Source organism: Mesoplodon bidens, assembly GCF_964165515.1.
Source record: "Mesoplodon bidens genome assembly, chromosome: 2".
NCBI lineage: Eukaryota > Metazoa > Chordata > Mammalia > Artiodactyla > Ziphiidae > Mesoplodon > Mesoplodon bidens.
In genome coordinates this window covers 31,550,940-31,565,821 of record NC_138177.1, presented here as the reverse complement: position 1 = coordinate 31,565,821, position 14,882 = coordinate 31,550,940, and positions in this window count along the sequence as shown.

Sequence of the window (14,882 nt, the reverse complement as noted above, 5' to 3'; positions counted from 1 at the left end):
AAAAATTAAAGACAAAGAAAAATTATTGAAAGCAGCAAGGGAAAAACAACAAATAACATACAAGGGAACTCGCATAAGGTTAACAGCTGATTTCTCAGCAGAAACTCTACAAGCCAGAAGGGAGTGGCATGATATACTTAAAGTGATGATAGGGAAAAACCTGCAACTAAGATTACTCTACCTGGCAAGGATCTCATTCAGATTCAATGGAGAAATCAAAAGCTTTACAGACAAGCAAAAGCTAAGAGAATTCAGCACCACCAAACCAGCTCTACAACAAATGCTGAAAGAACTTCTCTAAGTGGGAAACACAAGAGAAGAAAAGGACCTACAAAAACAAAGTCAAAGCGATTAAGAAAATGGTCATAGGACCATACATATCGATAATTACCTTAAACATGAATGGATTAAATGCTCCAACAAAAAGACACAGGCTTGCTGAATGGATACAAAAACAAGACCCACATATATGCTGTCTACAAGAGACCCACTTCAGACCTAGGGATACATACAGACTGAAATTGAGGGGATGGAAAAAGATATTCCATGCAAATGGAAATCAAAAGGAAGCTGGAGTAGCAATACTCATATCAGATAAAATAGACATTAAAATAAAGAATGTTATAAGAGACCAGGAAGGACACTACATAATGATCAAGGGATCAATCCAAGAAGATATAACAATTATAAATATATATGCACCCAACATAGGAGCACCTCAATACATAAGGCAACTGCTAACAGCTGTAAAAGAGGAAATTGACAGTGACACAATAATAGTGGGGGACTTTAACATCTCACTTACACCAATGGACAGATCATCCAAACAGAAAATTAATAAGGAAACAGAAGCTTTAAATGACACAATAGACCAGATAGATATAATTGATATTTATAGGACATTCCATCCAAAAAACAGCAAATTACACTTTCTTCTCAAGTGCGCATGGAACATTCTCCAGGATAGATCATATCTTGGGTCATAAATCAAGCCTCAGTAAATTTAAGAAAATTGAAATCATATCAAGCATCTTTTCTGACCACAATGCTATGAGATTAGAAATGAATTACAGGGAAAAAAACATAAAAAACACAAACACATGGAGGCTAAACAATACATTACTAAATAACCAAGTGATCACTGAAGAAATCAAAGAGGAAATCAAAAAATACCTAGAGACAAATGACAATGAAAACACGATGATCCAAAACCTATGGGATGCAGCAAAAGCAGTTCTAAGAGGGAAGTTTATAGCAATACAAGCCCACCTCCAGAAACAAGAAAAATCTCAAACAATCTAACCTTACACCTAAAGGAAGTAGAGAAAGAAGAACAAACAAAACCCAAAGTTAGCAGAAGGAAAGAAATCATCAAGATCAGAGTAGAAATAAATGAAATAGAAACAAGGAAAAGAATAGCAAAGATCAATAAAACTAAAAGCTGGTTCTTTGAGAAGATAAACAAAATTGAAAAAGCATTAGCCAGCCTCATCAAGAAAAAGAGGGAGAGGACTCAAATCAATAAAATTAGAAATGAAAAAGGAGAAGTTACAACAGACATACAGAAATACAAAGCATCCTAAGAGACTACTACAAGCAACTCTATGCCAATAAAATGGACAACCTGGAAGAAATGGACAAATTCTTAGAAAGGTATAACCTTCCAAGACTGAACCAGGAAGAAATAGAAAATATGAACAGACCAATCACAAGCAATGAAATTGAAACTGTGATTAAAAATCTTCAAACAAACAAAAGTCCAGGACCAGATGGCTTCACAGGTGAATTCTATCAAACATTTAGAGAAGAGCTAACATCCATCCTTCTCAAACTGTTCCAAAAAATTGTGGAGGAAGGAACACTTCCAAACTCATTCTATGAGGCCACCATCACCCTGATACCAAAACCAGACAAAGATACTACAAAAAAAGAAAATTACAGACCAATATCACTGATGAAAACAGATGCAAAAATCCTGAACAAAATACTAGCAAACAGAATCGAACAACACATTGAAAGGATTATACACCATGACCAAGTGGGATTTATCCCAGAGATGCAAGGATTCTTCAATATATGCATATCAAGCAATGTGATACACCATATTAACAAATTGAAGAATAAAAACCATATGATCATCTCAATAGATGTAGAAAAAGCTTTTGACAAAATTCAGCACCCAATTATGATAAAAACTCTCCAGAAAGTGGGCATAGAGGGAACCTACCTCAACATAATAAAGGCCATATATGACAAACTCACAGCAAACATCATTCTCAATGGTGAAAAACTGAAAGCATGTCCTCTAAGATCAGGAACAAGACAAGGATGTCCACTCTCACCACTGTTATTCAACATAGCTTTGGAAGTCCTAGCCACGGCAATCAGAGAAGAAAAATAAATAAAAGGAATCCAAATTGGAAAAGAAGAAGTAAAACTGTCACTGTTTGCAGATGATATGATACTATACATAGAGAATCCTAAAGATGCCACCAGAAAACTACTAGAGCTAATCAATGAATTTGGTAAAGTAGCAGGATACAAAATTAATGCACAGACATCTGTTGCATTCCTATATGCTAATGATGAAAAATCTGAAAGAGAAATTAAGGAAACACTCCCATTTATCATTGCAACAAAAAGAATAAAATACCTAGGAATAAACCTACCTAGGGAGACAAAAGACCTGTATGCAGAAAACTATAAGACACTGATGAAAGAAATTAAAGATGATACCAACAGATGGCGAGATATACCATGTTCTTGGATTGGAAGAATCAATATTGTGAAAATGACTATACTACCCAAAGCAATCTACAGATTTAATGCGATCCCTATCAAATTACCAATGACATTTTTTATGGAGCTAGAACAAAAAATCTTAAAATTTGTATGGAGACACAAAAGACCCCGAACAGCCAAAGCAGTCTTGAGGGAAAAAAACAGAGCTGGAGGAATCAGACTCTGTGACTTTAGACTATACTACAAAGCTACAGTAATCAAGACAATATGGTACTGGCATGAAAACAGAAACATAGATCAATGGAACAAGATAGAAAGCCCAGAGATAAACCCACGCACCTATGGCCAACTAATCTATGACAAAGGAGGCAAGGATATACAATGGAGAAAAGACAGTCTCTTCAATAAGTGGTGCTGGGAAAACTGGACAGCTACATGTTAAAGAATGAAATTAGAACACTCCCTAACACCATACACAAAAATAAACTCGGGAAGAGTAGAAGATGGCGGAAGAGTAAGACGCGGAGATCACCTTCCTCCCCACGGATACACCAGAAATACAGCTACACGTGGAACAACTCCTACAGAACACCTACTAAATGCTGGCAGAAGACCCCAGACCTCCCAAAAGGCAAGAAACTCCCCAAATACCTGGGTAGGGCAAAGCGGAGAGATTCCCGCACAGAGGATCGGTGCCGAGTGGCACACACCCGCCCGAGAGGCTTGTCTGCTCGCCCGCCAGGGCGGGCGGCGCTAGAAGCTGAGGCTCGGGCTTCGGTCAGAGCGCAGGGAAAGGACTGGGGCTGGCAGCGAGAACTCAGCCTGAAGGGGGCTAATGTGCCACAGCTAGCCGGCAGGGAGTCCGGGAAAACTCTGGAGCTGCCGAAGAGGCAAGAGACTTTTTCTTCCCTCTTGGTTTCCTGGTGCGCGAGGAGAGGGGATTAAGAGCGCTGCTTAAAGGGGCTCCACAGACGGGCGCGAGTCACGACTGAAAGCGCGGAGCCCAGTGACGGGCGTGGGACGCTGGGGCTGCTGCTGCCGCCGCCAAGAAGCCTGTGTGCGAGCGCAGGTCACTGTCCACACCGCCCTTCCGGGAGCCTGTGCAGCCCGCCACTGCTGGGGTCCCGGGATCCAGGGGCGGCTTTCCTGGGAGAACGCACGGCGCGCCTCGGGCTGGTGCAACGTCACGCCGAACTCTGCTGCTGCAGGCTCGCCCCGCACTCCGTGCCCCTCCCTCCCGCCCGGCCTGAGTGAGCCAGAGTCCCCGAAGAGGCTGCTCCTTTAACCCTGTCCTGTCTAAGCGAAGAACAGACGCCCTCCGGCGACCTACACGCAGAGGCGGGGCCAAATCCAAAGCTGAGACCCAGGAGCTGTGAGAACAAAGAAGAGAAAGGGAAACCTCTCCCAGCAGCCTCAGAAGCAGCGGATTAAAGCTCCACAATCAACTTGATGTACCCTGCATCTGTGGAATACATGAATAGACAACAAATCATCCCAAATTGAGGAGCCAGGAGTCAGTGCTGTGCCTCTGAGGTGGGAGAGCCAACTTCAGGACACTGGTCCACAAGAGACCTCCCAGCTCCACATAATATCAAACAGCGAAAATCTTCCAGAGATCTCCATCTCAACACCAGCACCCAGCTTCACTCAACGACCAGCAAGCTACAGTGCTGGACACCCTATGCCAAACAACTAGCAAGACAGAAGCACAACGCCACCCATTAGCAGAGAGGTGGCCTAAAATCATAAAAAGTCCGCAGACACCCCAAAACACACCACCAGACGTGGACCTGCCCACCAGAAAGACAAGATCCAGCCTCATTCACCAGAACACAGGCACTAGTACCTTCCACCAGGAAGCCTACACAACCCACTAAACCAACCTTAGCCACTGGGGACAGACACCAAAAACAACGGGAACTACGAATCTGCAGCCTGCAAAAAGGAGACCCCAAACACAGTAACATAAGCAAAATAAGAAGACAGAAAAACACACAGCAGGAGAAGGAACAAGATGAAAACCCACCAGACCTAACAAATGAAGAGGTAATAGGCAGTCTACCTGAAAAAGAATTCAGAATAATGATGGTAAAGATGATCCAAGATTCTATTTCCCAGATCCAAAATCTTGGAAATAGAATAGACAAAATGCAAGAAACAGTTAACAAGGACCTAGAAGAACTAAAGATGAATCAAGCATCGATTAAAAACACAATACATGAAATAAAAAATACTCTAGATGGGATCAATAGCAGAATAACTGAGGCAGAAGAACGGATAAGTGAGGTGGAAGATAAAATAGTGGAAATAACTGCTGCAGAGCAAAATAAAGAAAAAAGAATGAAAAGAACAGAGGACAGTCTCAGAGACCTCTGGGACAACATTAAACGCACCAACGTTCGAATTATAGGGGTTCCAGAAGAAGAAGAGAAAAAGAAAGGGACTGAAAAAATATTTGAAGAGATTATAGTTGAAAACTTCCCTAATATGGGAAAGGAAATAGTTAATCAAGTCCAGGAAGCACAGAGAGTCCCATACAGAATAAATCCAAGGAGAAATACGCCAAGACACATATTAATCAAACTGTCAAAAATTAAACACAAAGAAATCATATTAAAAGCAGCAAGGCAAAAACAACAAATAACACACAAGGGAATCCCCATCAGGATAACAGCTGATCTATCAGCAGAAACTCTACAAGCCAGAAGGGAGTGGCAGGACATAATTAAAGTGATGAAGGAGAGAAACCTGCAACCAAGATTACTCTACCCAGCAAGGATCTCATTCAGATTTGATGGAGAAATTAAAACGTTTACAGACAAGCAAAAGCTGAGAGAGTTCAGCACCACCAAACCAGCTTTACAACAAATGCTAAAGGAACTTCTCTAGGCAAGAAACACAACAGAAGGAAAAGACCTACAATAACGAACCCAAAACAATTAAGAAAATGGGAATAGGAACATACATATCGATAATTACCTTAAATGTAAATGGACTAAATGCTCCCACCAAAAGACACAGATTGGCTGAATGGATACAAAAACAAGACCCATATATATGCTGTCTACAAGAGACCCACTTCAGACCTAGAGACACATACAGACTGAAAGTAGGGGGATGGAAAAAGATATTCCATGCAAATGGAAACCAAAAGAAAGCTGGAGTAGCAATTCTCATATCAGACAAAATAGACTTTAAAATAAAGACTACTAGAAGAGACAAAGAAGGACACTACATAATGATCAAGGGATCGATCCAAGAAGAAGATATAACAATTGTAAATATTTATGCACCCAACATAGGAGCACCTCAATACATAAGGCAAATACTAACAGCCATAAAAGGAGAAATCGACAGTAACACAATCATAGTAGGGGACTTTAACACCCCACTTTCACCAATGGACAGATCTTCCAAAATGAAAATAAATAAGGAAACACAAGCTTTAAATGATACATTAAACAAGATGGACTTAATTGATATTTATAGGACATTCCATCCAAAAACAACAGAATACACATTTTTCTCAAGTGCTCATGGAACATTCTCCAGGATAGATCATATCTTGGGTCACAAATCAAGCCTTGGTAAATTTAAGAAAATTGAAATTGTATCAAGTGTCTTTTCTGACCGCAATGCTATGAGACTAGATATCAATTACCGGAAAAGATCTGTAAAAAATACAAACACATGGAGGCTAAACAATACACTACTTAATAACGAAGTGATCACTGAAGAAATCAAAGAGGAATTTAAAAAATACCTAGAAACAAATGACAATGGAGACACGACGACCCAAAACCTATGGGATGCAGCAAAAGCAGTTCTAAGAGGGAAGTTTATAGCAATACAATCCCACCTTAAGAAACAGGAAACATCTCGAATAAACAACCTAACCTTGCACCTAAAGCAATTAGAGAAAGAAGAACAAAAACACCCCAAAGTTAGCAGAAGGAAAGAAATCATAAAAATCAGATCAGAAATAAATGAAAAAGAAATGAAGGAAACGATAGCAAAGATCAATAAAACTAAAAGCTGGTTCTTTGAGAAGATAAACAAAATTGATAAACCATTAGCCAGACTCATCAAGAAAAGAAGGGAGAAGACTCAAATCAATAGAATTAGAAATGAAAAAGGAGAAGTAACAACTGACACTGCAGAAATACAAAAGATCATGAGAGATTACTACAAGCAACTCTATGCCCATAAAATGGACAACCTGGAAGAGATGGACAAATTCTTAGAAATGCACAACCTGCCAAGACTGACTCAGGAAGAAATAGAAAATATGAATAGACCAATCACAAGCACTGAAATTGAAACTGTGATTAAAAATCTTCCATCAAACAAAAGCCCAGGACCAGATGGCTTCACAGGCGAATTCTATCAAACATTTAGAGAAGAGCTAACACCCATCCTTCTCAAACTCTTCCAAACAATATCAGAGGAAGGAACACTCCCAAAGTCATTCTACGAGGCCACCATCACCTTGATACCAAAACCAGGCAAGGATGTCACAAAGAAAGAAAACTACAGGCCAATATCACTGATGAACATAGATGCAAAAATCCTCAACAAAATACTAGCAAACAGAATCCAAGAGCACATTAAAAGGATCATACACCATGATCAAGTGGGGTTTATTACAGGAATGCAAGGATTCTTCAATATACGCAAATCAATCAATGTGATACACCATATTAACAAGTTGAAGGAGAAAAACCATATGATCATCTCAATAGATGCAGAGAAAGCTTTCGACAAAATTCAACACCCATTTATGATAAAAACCCTGCAGAAAGTAGGCATAGAGGGAACTTTCCTCAACATCATAAAGGCCATATATGACAAACCCACAGCCAACATTGTCCTCAATGGTGAAAAACTGAAACCATTTCCACTAAGATCAGGAACAAGACAAGGCTGCCCACTCTCACCACTCTTATTCAACATAGTTTTGGAAGTTTTAGCCACAGCAATCAGAGAAGAAAAGGAAATAAAAGGAATCCAAATTGGAAAAGAAGAAGTAAAGCTGTCACTGTTTGCAGATGACATGATACTATACATAGAGAATCCTAAAGATGCTACCAAAAAACGACTAGAACTAATCAATGATTTTGGTAAAGTAGCAGGATACAAAATTAATGTACAGAAATCTCTGGCATTCCTGTACACTAATGATGAAAAATCTGAAAATGAAATCAAGAAAACACTCCCATTTACCATTGCAACAAAAAGAATAAAATATCTAGGAATAAACCTACCTAAGGAGACAAAAGACCTGTATGCAGAAAATTATAAGACACTGATGAAAGAAATTAAAGATGATACAGATAGATGGAGAGATATACCATGCTCCTGGATTGGAAGAATCAATATTGTGAAAATGACTCTACTACCCAAAGCAATCTACAGATTCAATGCAATCCCTATCAAACTACCACTGGCATTTTTCACAGAACTAGAACAAAAAATTTCAAAATTTGTTTGGAAAAACAAAAGACCCCGAATAGCCAAAGCAATCTTGAGAACGAAAAACGGAGCTGGAGGAATCAGGCTCCCTGACTTCAGACTATACTACAAAGCTACAGTAATCAAGACAGTGTGGTACTGGCATAAAAACAGAAAGATAGATCAGTGGATCAGGATAGAAAGCCCAGAGATAAACCCACGCACATATGGCCAACTTATCTTTGATAAAGGAGGCAGGAATGTACAGTGGAGAAAGGACAGCCTCTTCAATAAGTGGTGCTGGGAAAACTGGACAGGGACATGTAAAAGTATGAGATTAGATCATTCCCTAACACCATACACAAAAATAAGCTCAAAATGGATTAAAGACTTAAATGTAAGGCCAGAAACTATCCAACTCTTAGAGGAAAACATAGGTAGAACACTCTATGACATAAATCACAGCAAGATCCTTTTGGACCCACCTCCTAGAGAAATGGAAATAAAAACAAAGATAAACAAATGGGACCTAATGAAACTTCAAAGCTTTTGCACAGCAAAGGAAACCATAAACAAGACCAAAAGACAACCCTCAGAATGGGAGAAAATATTTGCAAATGAAGCAACTGACAAAGGATTAATCTCCAAAATTTATAAACAGCTCATGCAGCTCAATAGCAAAAAAACAAACAACCCAATCCAAAAATGGGCAGAAGACTTAAATAGGCATTTCTCCAAAGAAGATATACAGACTGCCAACAAACACATGAAAGAATGCTCAACATCATTAATCATTAGAGAAATGCAAATCAAAACTACAATGAGATATCATCTCACACCAGTCAGAATGGCCATCATCAAGAAATCTAGAAACAATAAATGCTGGAGAGGGTGTGGAGAAAAGGGAACACTCTTGCACTGCTGGTGGGAATGTGAATTGGTACAGCCACTATGGAGAACAGCATGGAGGTTCCTTAAAAACCTAAAAATAGAACTACCATATGACCCAGCAATCCCACTACTAGGCATATACCCTGAGAAAACCATAATTCCAAAAGAGACATGTACCAAAATGTTCATTGCAGCTCTATTCACAATAGCCCGGAGCTGGAAACAACCTAAGTGTCCATCATCGGATGAATGGATAAAGAAGATGTGGCACATATATACAATGGAATATTACGCAGCCATAAAAAGAAACGAAACTGAGCTATTTGTAATGAGGTGGATAGACCTAGAGTCTGTCATACAGAGTGAAGTAAGTCAGAAAGAGAAAGACAAATACCGTATGCTAACACATATATACGGAATTAAAAAAAAAAAAAGTCATGAAGGACCTAGGGACAAAACAGGAATAAAGACACAGACCTACTTGAGAATGGACTTGAGGATATGGGGAGGGGGAAGGGTAAGCTGTGACAAAGCGAAAGAGAGGCATGGACATATATACACTACCAAACGTAAGGTAGATAGATAGTGGGAAGCAGCCACAGAGCACAGGGAGATCAGCTCGGTGCTTTGTGACCGCCTGGAGGGGTGGGATGGGGAGGGTGGGAGGGAGGGAGATGCATGAGGGAAGGGATGTGGGAACAGATGTATATGTATGACTGATTCACTTTGTTATAAAGCAGAAACTAATTAAAAAAATTAAAAATAAATAAATAAATAAATAAATAAATAAAAATAAAAAAAATAAACTCAAAGTGGATGAGAGACCTAAATTTAAGAGCAGACACTATAGAACTCTTAGAGGAAACATAGGAAGAACACTCTTTGACATAAATCACAGCAAGATCTTTTTTGATCCACCTCCTAGATTAATGGAAATAAAAACAAAAATAAATGGGACCTAATGAAACTTCAAAGCTTTTACAGCAAAGGAAACAATAAACAAGACGAAAAGACAACCATCAAAATGGGAGAAAATATGTGCAAATGAATCAACGGACAAATGATTAATCTCCAAAATATATAAACAGCTCATGCAGCTCAATATTTAAAAAACAAACAACCCAATCCAAAAATGGGCAGAAGACCTAAATAAACATTTCTCCAAAGAAGACATACAGATGTCCAAGAAGCACATGAAAAGCTGCTCAACATCACTAATTATTAGAGAAATGCAAATCAAAACTACAATGAGGTATCACTTCACACCAGTTAGAATGGGCATCATCAGAAAATCTACAGGCAACAAATGCTGGAGAGCGTGTGGAGAAAAGGGTACCCTCTTGCACTGTTGGTGGGAATGTAACTTGATACAGCCACTATGGAGAACAGTATGGAGGTTCCTTAAAAAACTAAAAATAGAATTACCATATGAGCCAGCAATCCCACTATGGGGCATATACCCAGAGAAAACTATATTTCAATAAGACACATGCACCCCAATGTTTATTGCAGCACTATTTACAATAGCCAGGTCATGGAAGCAACCTAAATGCCCATTGACAGATGAATGGATAAAGAAGATGTGGTACATATATACAATGGAATATTACTCAGCCATAAAAAGGAATGAAACTGGGTCATTTGTAGAGACGTGGATGGATCTAGAGACAGTCATACAGAGTGAAGTAAGTCAGAAAGAGAAAAACAAATATTGTATATTAACACATATATGTGGAACCTAGAAAATGGTACAGATGAACCAGTTTGCAGAGCAGAAGTTGAGACACAGATGTAGAGAACAAATGTATGGACACCAAGGGGGGAAAGCAGTGGGGAGTGGGGGTGGTGGTGTGATGAATTGGGAGATTGGGATTGACATGTATACACTGATGTGTATAAGATGGATGACTAATAAGAACCTGCTGTATAAAAAAATAAATAAAAGTAAATTAAAAAAATATTTGTCAAAATGATCAGGCAGTAACTAATTGTAAAAGAAGAAATTAATTTAACTCAGCAAACATTTTGGAGCCAGTTATTATTACATACTAGGCTCTGGGCATTCAGATGAGTTAGAAATGCCGTAGTCTTTAAGGAGTTCACAGTTTAGAAGAGGAGACAGACAGATACTACATTGTTACAGATGGCTTACAGAGACTAAAAAAGAGAAAATTAAATACCAAAAAGGCAATGATCAATTTTATCCTGGGGAGTGGTTAGGGAACCAGGGGTGTTGCTTTAATTGGGTTTATTTTTTAAAATTCATTGAAATATAATATATATATATAGTATACATGTATATAAATGTACAGCTTAATGAGTTTTGGCAAATTGAAAACACCATGTAAACCAGTATCCCAGAAACATCCCTCATTTTCCCTCCTAGCCACTAACCCCTCAAATTAACACCTACTTGACTTCAAACAGCTTAGAGTATTATGCCTACAACTAGTGCTTTAAGTAACAGGAATCATACATGTGCTCTTTTGTGTGTCTGGTTTCTTTAACCGAATATTATATCTGTGAGATTCATCTGTATTTTGGGATATAGGTGAGGATCATTCAGTCTCCTTGTTGTATAATATCCCATGATGAATATTAATTATTTATCAATATATTCAACCTTAGTACATCCTTCAAGCAGATTTCCAAAGTGGTGTACTAATTTATACTCCCAACAGTAGCTGAGAGTTTTGGTTGCCCTACTTCCTTGCAAACATTTGATATTTTTTGTCTTTTCATTTCAGCCATTCTGGTGGCCAATCACGTGGTAGTTTAGCAGATTTTGAAAGATGTACTGTGTGTCATCAGGCAAATTGGCTGGTGGAGGGGGTCCCTGGGGAGGGTCAGAAAGGGTGCTCATAAAAGGACCAGTGGGAGTCCTCAGATGTGAATTCTGTGAGCCTGCTGAGTTGCAGATAAATCATATACACACAAAAAATATGTCTCCAAAGTATTATTTGTAGTAGAAATTTGTAGTAAAGTATGGAGTTAAAATGGACTTTATATCAATACAATTTGCTATCAGCTGATGAGTCAAGCACAGTTATAAGCTTGCAACTCTGAAAGGAATAAACAAATGGCATCTCAAATCAGACACTCTGTAACATTAGTGGCTTGTATATAAGTACAGGTTAAAAAAATTATGAAAATAATAATAAAGTGATGCTCCAATAGGTACTCACCTACAGAATGTCTTTGCCTAGGGAAATAAGGAATGCATGTCCTACACAGTACCTCCAGAGTGCACCTGGCATCTACCACACTGCTTGGTAATTTGGCTGTGTTTTCCAGTTGCCAATCATGTGAATAATTGTTTCTATCATTTTTAGTAACAGAACACCCAGTTTTATTTTGGGGGGAGGTGTTGTCAATATGCCTGGTTAAAGACTATATTTCCCAGTTCCCTTGCAACTAAGTTCTGGCCTAATGAAATTTAAGTGTAAATATTGTATGCCACTGGGGGGTACTATCCTTGCCAGGGAGAAGATATACCCTTCTTTGCCCATCCTTTTTCCTTTTGGTTTGCATAGGGATGTGATAACAAGAGCTTGAGCAGCCATTTTGGATCAAAAAGTGGAAGCCACATGCTGAGGATGGCAAAATGAACCCAAATGCCTTACTTGATAAAGCCACCATACCAGCTCTGGACTGCCTACCTCTGGATTTCTTTTTCTATGAGAGAGAAGTAAACCTCCATCTTGTTAAAGCAGTGTTATTTTGTGCCCTCTCTCTCTTTCTCTCTCTCCCCCTTTCTCTCCCTCTCTTTGGTTATATGTAGCCCAGTATAATATTAACTAATAACTGTGTATTAGGAAGAGGAAAGCTCTGCTGGGAAACCAGTGTTTCCAAGTGAGAAAGAAAGGACATGAGCTTTTAAGTAAATGCACTGCCTGTAGTTCTCTATAATACTATAGGTGTGGGTTTGTGTGGGATCTGATACACTGCAAATAAGCCCTTGTAGAACTGAATTGAATTGTTGCCCAAACCAATATAAAAAGATCATTGTATTAGTTTCCTATTGCTGCTGTAACAAATTACCACAAATTTAGTGGCTTAAGACAACTTATTATCTTACGGGCATAAGTCTAAAATCAGTTTGGGCTAAAATCAAGGTGTTAGCAGGCTTGTGTTTCTTCTGGGGGGAGAATGTATATCCTTGTCTTTTTATAGCTTCAAGAAGCTGCCCACATTCTTTGGCTCATGGCCACACATCACTCCAACCTTGGCTTCGATCATCACACAGCCATCTACCTCCCTTTTATAAAGACCCTTGTGATTATGTTGAGCCCACCCGGATAATCCAGGATAATCTTCTCATTTCAAGATCCTTAACTTAATCACCTGCTAAGTAACATATTCACAGATTCTAGGGATTAGGACATGCCCATCTTTTGGGGGGCCGTTATTCGGCCTACCATAGTCATGTTATAGCCTCGCCTTATCTATAGTGTGAGTTCTTCTCATTTATAGGGGTCAGGTGCTAGGAGGAATGGTGTGATGGAAGGAATATGGTTTGGAGTTAGCACACCTAAGAGTCCCAGAGCTGCTTCTAAGTAGCTGTGAAGCCTTGGACAAGTCATTTAAACTCTCTTGGCTCTCATTTTTTAGTGAAATGAGGGTATTGGACTGGATCAGGGAGGCAAATACCTGGTAGGTGTACTGTCAACCCTTCCTCCTATACCCATAACAGAGATAACTACTTGTTCAAGGGCCTTTCTCTTGTGAGCTTGTTCCCAGCTTTCTACACAGCTACTACCAGGTGGCCAAAACTGTGAAAAAATCTATTTTCTCTCCCTACACAAGATCATCTCTAAGGCCTGTGACCTAAACTGTTAAAACACATACACAGCTAAAACTTAACTAGCCTCGTCATGGATCATTGAGTCTCAAAGTCCGCTGATTCCCTTTCTTTTCAAAATATTTTCTCCCCCAGATTTTCCCTAGATCAATTAACTTGGCTAGTCAGTATTTCTTACCTCCCTACTTTTTCTCTGAAGAGAGCAGTTACGAACCAAAAGAGAAATAAAGGTTTGAAAGGTCTCCTACCTATCTTATCAATCAGGTATAAATGAGAGTTGCCCATACAGAAACCCTGCCCTGCATCACACCTAAGACCCCATGTGCTACCAGGCTGTGCTTTAGCTTGAACTTGTAATTTATACTTACATTTCCACTTAACACCTATACCTATACCTACATTTACACTTATACGTAAAAGCTCATGTCATTTCTAGATGGAGCTTGTGTCTCTCTTATATACAGAGAACACAACAACAAATTATACTTTTATTGCCAGACCCCAAAGCTAGAAAGAACTCATTCAAAAAGCAGTTTTGACCAGACATGACCAGACATGTGAAGCATCTCACTGAGGGTAGGTGCAAAACATTAAAGTCATATAGCTTAGATCATGGAAAAAACTGTGAGACAGGATGTAAACTCACTTCTATTGGAAGGAGTGTAATGTAAAAAAAGAAAAGCAACACACAGCTAGAGTTAAGTTGCTCACAAGGAGCAAAGTCAGGTCCCAGACAAACCTCAAGTGTCAAATGATCAAACTGTCTATAATATGTGGTTTCTGGCATGCATTATGAAAAATGAAAGGGTAATTTTCTGTTCAGGCGATTGTCTCCTATCAGATTCTGCGCAGACTTACTGAAGACTGACTCTTTCAACTCTTTTTAGTTTGTAAGGTTTTCCAAAGAAAAGACAGTCTTTCTGTTTATTCTAAAAGCCCTCCTCATCAAAGTAGAACCTTAGATTACTTCATTTTGTAACCACGGGTCAGAGAAGAT